At 37.6% G+C, this 15433-nt stretch overlaps 1 pseudogene; it reads right to left on the reverse strand.

Annotated features, from left to right (window-relative positions):
* Positions 1-606: 606 nt before the first annotated feature.
* Positions 607-10511, reverse strand: LOC139708367 (proton-coupled folate transporter-like; annotated as a pseudogene).
* Between the last annotated feature and the right edge of the window lie 4922 nt (positions 10512-15433).

Here is a 15433-nt window from a genome sequence, read left to right on the forward strand (position 1 = left end):
CAGAGGTCACTCCAAAACGAGTGAAAATGAACATTTTCACTCGTAATTCACTCCAATTTCACTCTAAATTCACTCTTTTTTGTATTCACTCCTTCAAGAGTGAATATTTTCACTCGATTTTTTTAGAGAGTTCTGTTGAGGCGGGGCTTAGGGTTTCCAATGTTTCTTGGTTATGCGCTGGGTTTTTTTTTAGACATTGAGTCAACCTCTTATGAAATAAGAAAGGGCATAATTCTAAGAGGAATTCTAAGAGGAATTCAAGGTTTAATGAAAATTGGTTTTGAAATTGCTGAGATATCAAAACAAAGCGATCCTGATAAAAGGTGGGACCCACCTTTTATCAGAATCGCTTTGTTTTACTTTGAATTCTTCTTAGAATTGTATGCTTTTTAACATTTCATAAAGTGTTTTTAAGTATATCGCAAAAGGTCAAAATCTGAATTCTCACCTCAACCATGCAATACTGCACGTCCCTTTAAACTGTATAGGGTGTTTACCATTCAATCAAACAACTTGTGACAATACTTGTTGGACAGTTTTACAGGACCTAGCTGTCAGTAATTTATCAAACGCAAGTTTGACATGTTTGAAATTTATTTAGAGGCTTCAGAATGGACTGTCATACAAGTTCCTCTACAAGAATCATGAGAAGCATGAGGGATATTGATTACTGAGTACATCACATACATAAAAAAACAATGTTTGACAACTAGCATGGAGTAAATACAAAATACTACAGTTAAACATCATAACCCTCGGGACAATTACTTCAAAGATGCTATCTTGAGTCAATTTACCAAATATTGGATAGTATCGAGTAAGTGGATCTATGTGACCCTGCATCACAAAACCATCAAAGAGTCGCCAGACATGGATTTGTAGTTAAGGGCAGATTCTGAAAGAGCAGACTTATTAAGCTTTAAAATGACGTATAACTCAATTCAAATGGACTCTCCTAACCTATCTAAATACAAAAAATTGGAAAGAACGGCACACACTCTGGAAAAGTGTGAACTGAGAAAAGAGGCTCTGAAGTACATGGTCCATTCATGCGCTTAATATCTACCGAGCCGTGATAGCTGTGCGATGAATGGGTAAAACAAAAACAACAAAAAACCCAGGACGTAAACCACCGGAGCAACTACAATGAAGGGATTATCAGATTAAGCTGAAATTGAATAAACTTCATTAACACATTCTGTCCATTATTAAAGGTACCTTTCAAAGCAATAGCATCATCTTTTCTAAAGTTAATAGAGTTGAAAGTGAAGAGTGTGTGCAAGGTTTTTAAGAAATGATAAGGGGACTCTATAAAGACACACCCAATCACACTATTCTACAAAAAAGTGTTTGAGAAGAACTGCTAAAAACACAATTTCCCATTCGTTTTATGATCCCAAACTTCAGCATAATATAGAAGAAGACTTGCTCTTTCAGAATATATAAAAAACTCAAGTTTGGCTAGGTTGACCCATTGCACCTATTTTCAGTCCTCACACAAATCAGTGCGTGCGACTTTTTGTTGGTTTTGTGATGCACGGTCACCTATATGACAGTCATGACAGTGGCGTGTTGTTTTTTGAGTCGTCAACGTTTTTTTTAACTAGCTCCTCTTCTTTCAATAGCTAATTTCCATCTTACTTTTTTTCAACATTGCAAAATATGCATTGTTTATATCAGTATGTATTCATGATGTTTATTATGTGTTACATTCTGTTAAATGGATAATTGAATTAAATTTATTTGAAATTACGATTTTTAAGGAATGTTTCGCTTAATACCATTTAAAAAACTATTGTCTTTGGCAATGTTTCGTATGCTTTGTTTAGTTTTATTACAAATTCCGCTGATTTGCTGATTTCCGCTAATGTACATAAGTACTTATAAGTTCTGTTTGGACCATATAATGCTGATATGGTTTCTTTCAGGCAACACGTGGATTGTCTGCAAATATGACAAATATTGACACATTCCTACATACTGACTTTCGCTCTGAATGCAAGATTGCGAATATTACCAATGAAGGCAAGCTGGATAGTGTTTACGGCCAAGGCACAGGTGATCAGCTGGGCGATTAACGAGATGAATCCGAAATGTATCAACCAGTTCTCGGAGAAACACTTCAGCAGCGGTTTGGTAACAACAGCTGCAACTGATTATTATCGAAAAAAGTTATTTAAAAACGTTATTTTCCATATCATTTCAAATAATATATTATGTATATTCAATATATGTTTATACCTATACTCTCAATCTCTTGAACTTGTGCAGAATGATGTGACTGGTGCATAGTCAGGTAGGTGAGTGGATGAAATCGCAAACGTACGGTTTAAGACCCTGATCAGTACGCAAAGACTGGTCGCCGACCTCAAGCAACCATTTACAAGCAACCAGCAACCCTTTCGTGATTAGTTACCGTTTGGAAAGAGTGCCTAGCGAACGCTTTGCAAACAAACAAACAAACAAACCTGATGATGAACAGACGACTGCTTGCAGAGGATTGCAAATAGCCACTGGTCGGTGACTTAGGGTGTGACGTCACACTGTACAAGGCATGACCTCATTCTGTTTAGCAAAGATGGATCAACGATAAAAGAAATGTTCAAATATAGAATATCAAATATAAATGTCGGTACATTAGTAAGGGTATCTTAATTTCATATAACACCTGAAAAGATCCATGTCATTTGATTGGCTGTTTCCTATTGAACATTTTACTTTGTCACATTGTCACATGTTACTATTACGTCATCATTCCTGCAATTGTGGCTCCATTTACCGTGCAATCTTGGATTCATGAAATTTGCCCAAGTCATTCACGCTACTCTACGTAAAACGCTTGCGTTTGCAGTGTGCGTGTAGTGTATAGCACTCAATGAGCACTCTCTCGATCTCAGATCTCGCACAGTCTCTCTTTTTTTCTAAATTCATAACACATCAATTGACAAGGATCTCTCTTAAGGTGTTATGTAAAACGAGAAATAAATGTTCTTCACTTGTGCAACGGGCAGAATATTTCATTCCGTGAAAGATGAAATTATTCAAGATTCATGGTTCAAGATTCAAACTTTGTTCTTTTTTTTCAACAGAATGTACAAAGAAATATGTGAAATGACATGCATGTCATTGAATATACATAACCAGCCAGAGATAACATCATGTTCATGTCTATGCGATCAGTACAAAAAAGGGACATACAATGGTATTTTTGCACTCTGCGAAAAAAACAAAAACTAAAAAGACTAAGCTTGTATTATGTGGGTACATCTGAGGGAAGGGGGAAAGAGGGGGTGAAGAGCTTACAACTACAAAGAGTGCGGGAAGCTGGGAAATTAAGGAATAGAAAATAACACACACAAAAAAACAACAACCGAAAGTCTGAAAAAAGGAACAGAAAATACGGAGAAGAGAGAGAGAAAAAAACCCCCAAAACCAAACCAAACCTAGATCAATTAAATGTATACATCAAGGGTCAAAGCCCACAAAGACAATCAGCCGCAGCAGGACAGTATTACGTATAAAGCGACTACGAAAGTGGTATAGGGAACTGTTTGCCAGCAGAACTATCTACTCCTTGAGGGCAAGTATAGTATTCGCATTTTCACAGTGACGTCAAATAAGAAAGTTCTCACTGATAGGAAGTTACTCTTTTCCACTGTAGTTAGTTGCTTTGTCACTGTGATAAGATACAACATACCGAAATTGAAATTTGACCCAAAATGTGTACAGTCAAGCTGAGGTCTGATGAAGGAGGTGTCATTTTATAAAATGATGCGGCGGACACTGTCTAAATATTAAAGTGCAAAATATCAAAGCAACAAGTCATGTCATATATAAACTAGCACCAACAACTTGAATACATGATCCAGTAATTATATTGGACCAGTGACCCTCATTTGCATAACAACGACGTCTAAAAAGAGACGGTATTGTGAAGAGGAAATTATTCATTTGACATGCTCTTGATTTGTGAGAAATATAGGGGCAATAGTGCATGCAGTTTCCAAAATAGAGAAATAACGATTTTGGACTTTGGACCTTTTTCCTGGAAGCCAAGATTGAGTCTTAACAAGATTGTCTTTTTATAATGTCATGATATGATTCATTTGACATGGACTGTATGTCAGCAAAATATTCGGGCTAGAGCAAATGTGCTTTCCAAGATTCAGAATCTAATTCCGTTCTGTTTATGTTCTACCTTTGAACCTAATTTGCATAGCCAAGACGTTGTCTGATCAAGAAGTTATTTCATGAAATGATCCGTTTGACATGATACGAATGTGTGCAAAATAAAGGGGTGATATGGTGTGTGTTTCCCTAAGATACTTTGGAGATAAGCCATGATTGTAGTGAATCCGTTAATGCACAGATATAATCACACATTGTTTCACTGAGGATCAATTTAGAACAATTTTTCCTCAACCTGTCTCCCTCTGTACATGACAAAATTTGTAAGATCGCAAATACAGACCAATATTTTTCACAAACATGTCTTGCATTGTCTGGAGAAAGGAATCAGCAAGAATCGAGTCTGTCATCTACTGCTGTTAAAATTGTTAAAATGTTTGTTAAAGTGTAGATCAGCAGTTGAGATCTTAAAAACTTCATTTGTACAGAACAGACCAAGACAAATTGAAAAAAAAAAATCGTACATCTTCACCCTCTTAGTAGAGGCTACTATGTAATCCCGTGAGATTTTTGTGCCAAAATTGATTTTTTTGGCTAACTTTGTCAATTTGGGGGTGCTGAATCCAAAAAAGTTTGGTTCCATTTTTTCTGACCACGTCTTCAGCCGCCATTTTGAATTTCAAAATGGCCGCCATAGTAAACTGTAATTTTATCCATATCTCATTAAGTGAGTATTATAGAAGCTTCAAATTTGGTGCAAAGTGCATGGTTGTGATGTCAGACACTCTGGTATATCTTTTTCTGATATTGTGGATTGTTTTGATACAATTTTTAGGCTGCCATCTTGAATTTCAAAATGGCCGCCATAGCAAACAGTATTTTGAACCATATCTCATGCAGTGAGCATTGTAGAAGCTTCAAATTTGGTGCAAAATGCATGGTTGTGATGTCAGCCACTCTGATATATCATTTTCTGTTATTGTGGCTTGTTTTGATACAATTTCTGGGCTGCCATCTTGAAATTCAAAATGGCCGCCATAGCGTACCTTTTACCCATATCTCATGTTGCAATTATTGTAGGAGCATCAAATTCTCAGTAATAGACATGCTAGTGGTGCCCAACGTTCCAATACAGCTGTTTCCTATTGTCGATCATTAGATAGGCCACCATCTTGAAATTCAAGATGGTGGCCATAGAAAAACATATGATACTGTGGTAAGCGCCCTAGATAAATTTGCCAAAATTGTCTTAGTTAGACCGAATTCACGTTCAGGTCACGCAGAACGACAGCCATCTCTTAATTCAAAATGGCCGCCATAAATTCAGACTGTAAGGACGAGGTTCCAATGATGTCATCAAGCCATCCTGAGGGGCAAAAACTGTGTGTGTGTGGGGGGGGGGGAGGGGAGGGGTCCCATTCCATTTCCCATAAGTGTGGGCAAGCGTGTAAGCGTTACATCCCACGTCCCATAATAGCGCCAAGCGGGTATGTGATTCGCTTACACGTAATTTGTTTTTGCCTCTCAGGCAAAACATTATTTGGTTTCGTGGAACCTCGTCAATAGTTACATTCAATCCCAGTTATTAAATATTTGTACAAAAGTAAGCATTGATACAATTAAAGGTGATCTTCAAAAACTTGATGCTGCCTTGAGAGAATGAAGACAAACACGGAAAAGTCTCGCATTGTCAAGAAATGCCATGGTCACCCTACCAGGCATCCCATTCACAAGATTGTTTGTTGACCACAAAATAAAACAACTCATCAGGGAGCTCATAATTGCTGGATGTATTTCTGGAATAGCACAGAATGAATAAGGAATGCCAATGAGTAGGTTTTTCCTGATTGCCCTTGTGTGGGTCATCCTCAATTATCAAGACTTCCAAGATGCTTACTGCTGTACCGCCAATGACTCTAAAACTACCAAGGAGCAATAATAGCTCAGTTCTGTGGCACTTTGGATGCATAAGAATTCCTCAACAATTTAGAACTCCATCACACGAGGGTAATCTCAAAAATTATCACTGCATTGAAACTGATGAACGTGGTGTTTGGCAATCAGGTATCGGAAACATTCAAGGAGGATATTCTAGAAAGAGATGAAAATGGATGTTTTCGTGTTCTTTACTAAGAATTTGTATCTGAAAGAATTAAAAAAAAAAAATCTGTCTGGGATAATATGAGAAAGGCCACTCATTCAGCTCTTGCAATTGAAATACACAATGTAAGATTGGATCAAAAGTCACTAAGCTTAAGAAGACCACTACCTTCTTATAACACTTCTACCGGTACAACAGTCTGATAGACCTGTCATTATCCAGTCATTACTGGAGGATACAATTATCGGAAGTTATAAGTTCTACTGTTCTATCAAGTAATTCCACAATCACTCTTCATCTCACAATTTATGGCCTTCTCCTCATTCTGACTAACAAAGGTTCATTTTTCATACCCATGCCTTAGAAACCCACAAAACTGAGCCAAATAATCAGCCTGAAAGTTGAAATACTGATCAGTCAATTCCATCTGACACAGAACGGGGGAAAAAGAAACAAAAGGTTCATCAAAGATGCCATGGGAGCTGTCACCCGTCACAATGAGGAAGCAGATATCCTCATTCCGTTGCATGTATTAAATGCTACTTCAAGAGCAACAGGGAATTTCAGAGATATTGATGATTATTACGTATAGACACTGACATTTTCATTCTCCGAATGGATCTTTGCTTTACTTTTAATACTGCATCGCATGTTGTCTGCTCCATCACTGGAAAAGGGGAGATAATTAAGTACAATTGACAATGTTGAGAGATTATGTTCTGCAAATTGTTGCGAAAAACACAGGTCTGCTTGGTCATGCCTTTCATGGCACAGGATGAAGTTGAAAATTTGAGGATGTCTCAAAGAGCAGATGGATCAAGAATTCTCTAAGCCTTGAATTATGCAGAATATCCAATGACACAGTCCATGCCTTCCAGAAGTTGGGCGTGGATGACTCCAACCTGGACAATCTCCCGCTTTGCTTTCGTAGAGTCTTGATACAACACATCCAGAGAACAAACCTTGTAAACCTTCAAAACCTAATTTGTGCCTATACTATACAGGGGAATTTAATACGGTACATTGTAGTTATTTCCAGCGGATATACATAAACTGTGCAATTAAATGCTTTGAGCTTCCTACACCAACGGTAGCCACATAATTCATTATCATGTTCATAATAATGACAAGAAATGCAAAAGTCATTGTTTCTGGAAGAATTCAGAACCAATTCTCCCCTGTGTACAGCCCTATATACAAGTGCTGTGACTTTAAGAACACATGCAGGGAATGAGCCTAGAAGACATTAACTAAAGTAAATTTCCAATAAATTTTCTAGTTCACGGCTAATATTGTTTATTTAAGTTCTACAACCAAATCGTCTAAATGGGGGCATTTAGTCACCCAGACACAGTTATTGAGGCACTTTTGAAAGTCATTTGCTTTGACACCAGAATCACATGATTTCCCATTCACAAGTTTTACCCATATGCAATGCTCTTAAAGGAATGTTTCCCATGGCAGCCATTTTGCATTTCAACATGGCAGTGTACCTACAGGAAGCAGTCCCTCCTATGCAATGATAACACTATTTATTGAAGTGATTGACTTACACATAGGTCCTACTTGAAAGTGCTCCAGCATGCTTGAGTTTGGAGGGTAAATATGGGTCGAAATCATCTTGAATTTCATGAGTGGCAGCCAATGCGAATAATCCATTATTACAGAATGTATATGATTATGTGTGTGTGTCTGTGTTTGTAAAATAATGTACAATGTACACCACCATAAACATTGATATGCCTAAAAGTTGCTTGTCGACCACAGATATTAGCTGAAAAGCAGCCATTTTGAATGATAAAATGGCAGCCTCAAAAATGATCTGCAATTTTAGGGAGGGGATCAAAGTACATCTGAATGTTCAACATCATGAGCCCGGTTTATGCCCGAAATGTGAACTTTCTGTATTGTTTACAGCATGAAATACGGGTCGAAATATACATTCTGGTATGGCGGCCATTTTGAATTTCAAGATGGCCACCTATGATATCAAAATGGACCATCATTTCAGATAAAGATGTTTCAGAAAGTATGATAGCAAACGCATGCTCTTTGCCAAAGTTAGAACCTTACACAATGCATACAATATGAGATATAGGCCCAATTACATTTGCTATGGTGACCATTTTGAATTTCAAGATGGCCGCCAACCAAAATTATCCATCATTTAAAACAAATATGTATATATTAGCATATCTGACATCGTAAGCATGCTTTTTGGCCCAAATTTATACTTTCCATAATGCTTACAACCTGAGATACAGGTAAAAGTGCATTTAGCTATGGCGGCCATTTTGAATTTCAAGATGGCAGCCCTCAAATTGTATCAAAACAATCTACAATATCAGGAAATGGTGTATCACAATGTCTGACATTATAAACATACTTTTTGCATCAAATTTGAACCTTCCATGATGCGCACATTATGAGATCTGGGTCAAAATACAGTTTGCTATGGCGGCCATTTTGAAATTCAAAATGGCGGCTGAAGACGTGGTCGAAAAAAATGGAACCAAAGTTTTTTTGGATTCAGCACCCCCAAATTGACCAAGTTAGCTAAAAAAATCAATTTTGGCACGAAAATCTCACGGGATCCAATATTTCGACATAGCAGATCGTACTATCTGCTTAACAATCGGTTGCTTTCAGGATCATTGTATTTCGTTTTTATTATGCCAGTGCCATCTGAATTTTTCATCGTTGAAATCTTGTCTTTTATTTTCATCGATATCACTTTGTGTGATTCCTTTTGGTCTGAGTAGCGTCATATCAAGTTGTATCTAAAGCCTCTTACATCGGAATATACATTTCTTGCACAGTCTCTTGGCTCTTGCAGGTAATAGCCTACTCTATACAATGGAGAAAAACTCAGCTGGGAACGAGATACGTTTACATATATACTGCATGATTTTATTTTATTGTTTATCTTTGGTAACCTTACAACACCAAGTACCATGGAGGAAACATAATGTATTTAACCGCGGTTCCATTACAGCGCACACAACTCCAGACTCTGCAGTAATTCGGCATGGACTCGTGACGATTTCCAAAAAGTAATGCACCAAATGTGTTAAGTATGATCACAGAGATGGAAACATTTAATTGATGTGCCGAATATGAAAAACAATAAGCACAGGCAAGGCAGCACCTGCCACTTGTTAGGCTACTTGCTGCTCTTTTTACTTATTGTTTTCTATGCCACCAAATTTCTCATGAATGCGAGGGTTAAAACAAAACCTCTCTCGCCATTGATCGAGTGTGGCATGAGAACGTACTACAGAAAGAATTCATGTGGACCCTTATCGCACGAACAATAACAACAACAATAAATGTGATGAATCTAGTGCTTACCTGCAGCAGGAATCAGAGCAACACTGGCATTGAAGAACCCCACAAACGTGGCTGTCCAGCAGAAAGGTTTTCCTAGGCAACGTCGTAGATGCCCACTCTCACAAAACGCCTTAGGCAAATGATGGTGATCAGAATGATAGCTTTTGTGCTCCTGCTTCTTTCGAAACGAGTGTAAAACCCAGCCAGACTGTTAGGAGTTTCCTTTATAATGCTATCTGCTGGAAGGGGCTTGCAATCAGGTAATGTTTCCAATACTAATACTGGGAAGGTTGTGTAGACAAGGTTGATTGCAGCCAATATTGCTGGGAACGCAAAACCGACGGGAAAGGTAATGGAATAACCAAGAATCAACCCTCCAAACACTTGCCCGAATCCCCATCCTGCATCAGTCATAAGTGATAGGACGACCATCCTCTGTGTTCTAGAATTGCCAATGGAAGAGTCAGCAAAATAAGCCGCGGATACTACTTCGGCAGCATCGACATCCCCAGACAACCCAAGCACAAAAGCCTCCAAGAGAGTTAAGTACAAGGGTAGCTCAAACAACGCTACCAAGAGAAAGATGCCAGAAGCAATGAAGTGGCCTAGCACACCTATGACTAGGATCGGCTTTCGACCGATAAAACTTGAGGCAGCTACGAGGAATGTCGCCTTTAGAATTGGCGGAAAAGTGGAGAGGGCTGCAAGCCACATGCTCAAAAAATGGTGTCTCGGATTGTATCCGTTTCTCCAGAAGATCGGTACCGTTTTCATCAAAACATGTGCCGTTTAGGTGGTAGTTGATCGAGTAATTATAATTTTGTGCTAATCTTTCTTGTACGTAGAATGTCCTGAGGGTACCGAGCGCTCCTTGGACAGCTGGTAGCAGAAAGTTGATTGGTTCTGTCGCCACAAAGCGCGCCTTGCTGATGTGTTCTACTGCGTCTCCCATTGTAGAATCATGGAGCTGTAGCTCCGTTGTAGAATATCGTTGCAGAGTAAAACACCAGCTTTTCTGTTAATGACAGAATGGGAATAAATTCGAAGACTTTTGATTTTGAATCAAATATAATTTCATGATGATCCTCAAAGAAATATCGTCGCTGTCTGCCGATATCGGTAAACTGGAACACTAACCTGCTGATTAAATGGTTGTTGGACTCTGAATGCTTATACAGAACCGTGCTAATAAAATATTCCATACACTTCACATGTATTATGCACCTTCTGCTGCATGGACTGTAGGTCCATCAGTGTATCTAGTAGTAAATATGTTCTCATAACCTATTCATGGCAACCGAACTGTGAAATGTTCTCATGATCGATATTCGAGCTCACATTCACGTGGGTACCAGAACATCGCCTTTAAACTCTTTTAAAGAGACATGGCGAAATGGCAATATACATAACTAAGGGCTGGACATTGGCAATGACACCGAGGCCACTAAAAATTTATGGGGCGCGCCACCAAATTTCCAAAATGGCTCTATTTTGATGGCCCGATCGGGCACTTCAGATTCAAAATGGATTATTATGCTTTCGTTTTACGTTTATTTCAGATTACTACATTTCTTCTTTGGGCCACCAAAATTTCAGATTCATTCATTCATTCATTTATTCATTCATTTATTCATTTATTCATTCATTCATTTTCATTTCCAAGAAAATGGCTATACAATACAATTTCCGATGAAATTCATTCGCGCTAGGCCGGCTTTAAAACAGTTGATTTTATGAAACTTGTGAACAGTGAACTTGTGAACTTGTAAAATCTTTATGCCCCTTCCCCCAAAAGAGAGACAAAAATAAACGTTTACATGATTTCAATATTCTTGGTGTATTAAATGGATTAAAAAAATGTGTAGTCAAGATTATTGCATAACATCAAATCTGACTTGAAAAAAAGAAGAAGTCAATGACTTTTTTATTGTGGAACTGAGCAGTCTGATGCTCGATCACCCTGTCGATGATGCATGTCATTACAAAGATGGAAGCACGAATAATTAAATCGCATCAGCACAATAAACGGCATTTTAAATCTGAACAGGGCACATAAAAATGAGAATGTACTAATGACGCCATTGCAGCTATCACCTTTGCCAATACCAGGAAAACCAGGCACAGGTTGGGGGAAATGAGATAGCAATATTCTGTGATAGAGCGGAAATGTATGGCAGGTTCAACAAGGCGTACTGACAAACATGGGATATGTGAATTTTAAGGTACTCTTCACAGAGAATCCGGATACACCAGCATTTGATCTTTGAAAAGGCTTGATATTGTGATACCCCACTGAACGGATCTAAGAAGACGTGGACATGTTATCGTGCAAAGAGATGAAACTATTTTTTCATGTATGTGTGTTGTAGGTGTTACAAAAACATTTCCAACTTTTGATCCTTGATAGTTCAAAAACTAGAGTCAGATTACTCTGTCATTATAATACGGGTAATAGCTGAATAGAGTACAATTTAGTTGAAGGTAATTTGAATATGAAAACATTGATCAGTTTTAATAAATCCATGATTAATTTCTAAGCAAGATTCCAGATTTTGGTCAAATTTTAACCCTCAGTACTGAATAAACTTGAACTTTCCACAGGAACCAATGATGTGCATGTGAGTGTACGTGTGCTTACAATGACCCTGAGCAATATGCATGAATACCACCTTTTCAGAGTTCTGCTGACTGGGCTTCTGGTCTCTTGTTCCAAGGCACATGAATGGTTTATCAACAATTATGATGGATTGCCCTGGGCGCTGCTAATCTGAATTCATGGGTAAAAAGGGTAAAATGCATGTACATGCGTGAAAAAGTAAGCATTGTTTCCATGTGCTTGCCTGCTCTATATTTCAGGTTGAATAAATTTCTCGTATCAATTCTTACAATGACTATCATGAACACTGTCTGTTAAGCAATGAAGAAAGTAATAGAAGTAAATAGGTTGTTGTTTTTCTTTTTTTTTAAAAGGGAAATGTTAATAGCTAAATCATGGAATCTCAGCTCTATTTCGAGTGTCGGTATCGAGGGTCTAATGAGTTAGAGAAGGAGGGCCGGTGTGGGAGGGGGATAGGCCCCCTCCCGCTAGAGGAAGCTTTTGTATTTTTAGAATTGAAGTACACTAAAACACACTTTTTGTGGAAAATTCCGAAATAATTCCCAAAAGTGTACTTGTTCTATATGTATAGAGGGAACCAAGCAATGGGAGGGTGGGAAGATATCCCTCCACATTCGAGAGTCTTATTTTTCATTTTTAGAACTGAAATTCAACGATATGGCACACAATTTGTTGGACTATCTGGGTGCGTCTTCCCTTTTTCCCCCTCTTTCCAAACCTTGAGGAAGGGGGGGGGGGGAGCGCCCCTTCGCTCCCCTCCCCATCCCTTGGCTACGCCGGTGTATGGGATTCATCAATCAAAAGTGTATGTCATCATTTTCTTTCTTAGTGTCGTGACAAGAAATTAGAGTAAATGTTAGGAGTCCATATTAAGTATGCTATAGAAATGTAAATGTAAATGATTTTTATATTGATATTCCTTTTCCAGAAAATGCTTAATGTTTATTAATAGTTTGTGTGCTTGCAGACATTGCTGTGCATTTATTAATAAATATCAGCAACAGTAATATGATAACAATGACAAAGTAATCAGGCGATAAATAAGTAACACAGTTTATACATAGACTAATCTCATGAAGAACTTTTTTCTTTTATTTTAAAAGATACAATTTTAATGAATGCAGAGGTCGAGTCTATATGACTTTTTCGGTTTGAACTACCCATTGGAATAACGAGCCTAATTTTTTTCGTTACTTCGAGTGTTCGTTTGAGATTCTTTGAAATGAGATTAATTTGCTATTCCGGAGAATCGTTAATTCGAAAATGGAAAGGTTTGTAGCATTAAAGGCTCGTTAATCTGAAAATTGGAAAAAAGTTTGTCAGTAAGCACCTTCTTTCCATTTTCGGATTAACGAACCTTCGGTATAATGAACCTTTAAAATTTCATTTTTGGAAATCACGAACCTTCGAATTATTTACCTTATTTTAGTATGAATCACATGAATTCAGTAGTCCAAAAGATTCTTAATTAAGACGCGACTATAGGGAGGTCAGTCAACTGGTATCCTGCAGACTGAGGGGGCGCAAGACCTATATATACGTAAATTCACATCATTCAAATATCGAACAAATACACACAGCAAAAAAAAAAAAAATACAGAAAGTAAACACTTTTTCGGGGTCATATTCTTATAGAAGATTTTGATAAAAATCAATGTATTATATACCATATTAAAGGTGATTTAATTGGCCTATCAACCTATATAAAAGAAAACTCTATGCATGAGTGACCACGTTTGTTTTCGTCCTCAAAGGAACACAAAAAATTGCAAAAAAAATGACATGTTGTCTTTCATTTGGAAATACCCTTTAATGTAATAAAGATAACAAAAGACCAGGACCCCGTTTCATAAAAATTGTCATCTGTGACAACTGCCACATTTTTATGACAAATTTGTTGTCAGCCAATCAGATGCAAGGATTTCCGTAGCTTGTCACAACTGTAACAACTTGTCACTGATAACAAGTTTTATGAAACGGGGCACAGGTTAACAAAATGAGAGACACGAATGGAATGCAAGAATAAGTTTTCGTTCTTTTTATACCTTTTTAACCCCAAACAAAATCAAAGTGGGATACTTAAGGGGGAATTTTTTTTTCTGTCATCTCAAACTGCAAATGACATATTAGGGAGTAAGGCCACAAAGTTAAATATTGAATGAACTGACTATCTGTATTTCATTATTTTAATTCAGTAATTAAAAAATTCATGTGAAAAATTCAAGAACCAAATATCACTTACAAGTTTCTTTATTTGCGTTTAACCCTAAATGCAATAATGTTTGAATATTAGATATTATTCTTCCCTTAGTATCAATTATGAATAAGAGTCAAAGGTCGAAAATCGGTATTTCTGGGTTCTGCTAAACGCAGGCCCTTCACCCCTGCAATTTACATACATCTATGACATGTCAAACAATCAATATATTGATAACAACAAAGGCTTTAGGGTCACAGGTGAATAATCTTAATTTCTGTCGCTTGGGAAATACATTTCCTATCACCCCCATATTTTGTACACATTCCGAGCACATCAATTGACTCATTTCTAAACATAGCATCCTTTTCGTTAGACGATATTATACACATGCCAGTTAGGGTCAAAGGTCAAACATGGTTACTTGATGTACCTTTATAGACTACTTTAATGCCTAACATGCCTATAATATTGGTCGTATATTTTACACTTCTTTTTCTTCTCGAGTCACAACGTAGCTAGCCTCTTCGTTGCTAGTCTCATACATAGTTTCCGTCCAGACCAGTATTCCACACATGTTCTTGCACAGGGAGACAAGGCATCTTGGTCTTCATGGCTAAAATAGATGGTAAGAGACAGCAGATGTTCCATCGTCTGTTTCCAACCCGATTGGCAACCTGTATCCCCGTCGTCTTCTCAGCTCTATCTTACTAGGTTGGCTTCAGGCAGGACCAAAATGGCCATGCATCGCTCGAGCCCGCGGGAAGAGTTTCCTTTGGGCCATTAATGGTCGCCTTGTGCGAGGTTTTTGCGAGATAGTCTTTCCATTATAGGGCGAGGAACTGGATCAAATATCAATTTTAGTTTTTCGTAGTTTATGTACAGTAGTTTTTCTATCTGAAGGCAATGACGAGAGGTTTTTTGAAGGATATTATCACTTTGAGGAAAAAAAAATCAGTTGAAGAAAACCATTGAAAATTTGAACAGTTTTCGTTTCATCTTCATGACATTCATTTTTTTTAATGCAATGCCACTAACATGACTTTATTCAATTAGCAAC

The sequence above is a fragment of the Diadema antillarum genome, unplaced genomic scaffold, assembly GCF_040938485.1.
Source record: "Diadema antillarum isolate AM-2024a unplaced genomic scaffold, OU_Dant_1.0 seq00001329_RagTag, whole genome shotgun sequence".
NCBI classification, from domain to species: domain Eukaryota; kingdom Metazoa; phylum Echinodermata; class Echinoidea; order Diadematoida; family Diadematidae; genus Diadema; species Diadema antillarum.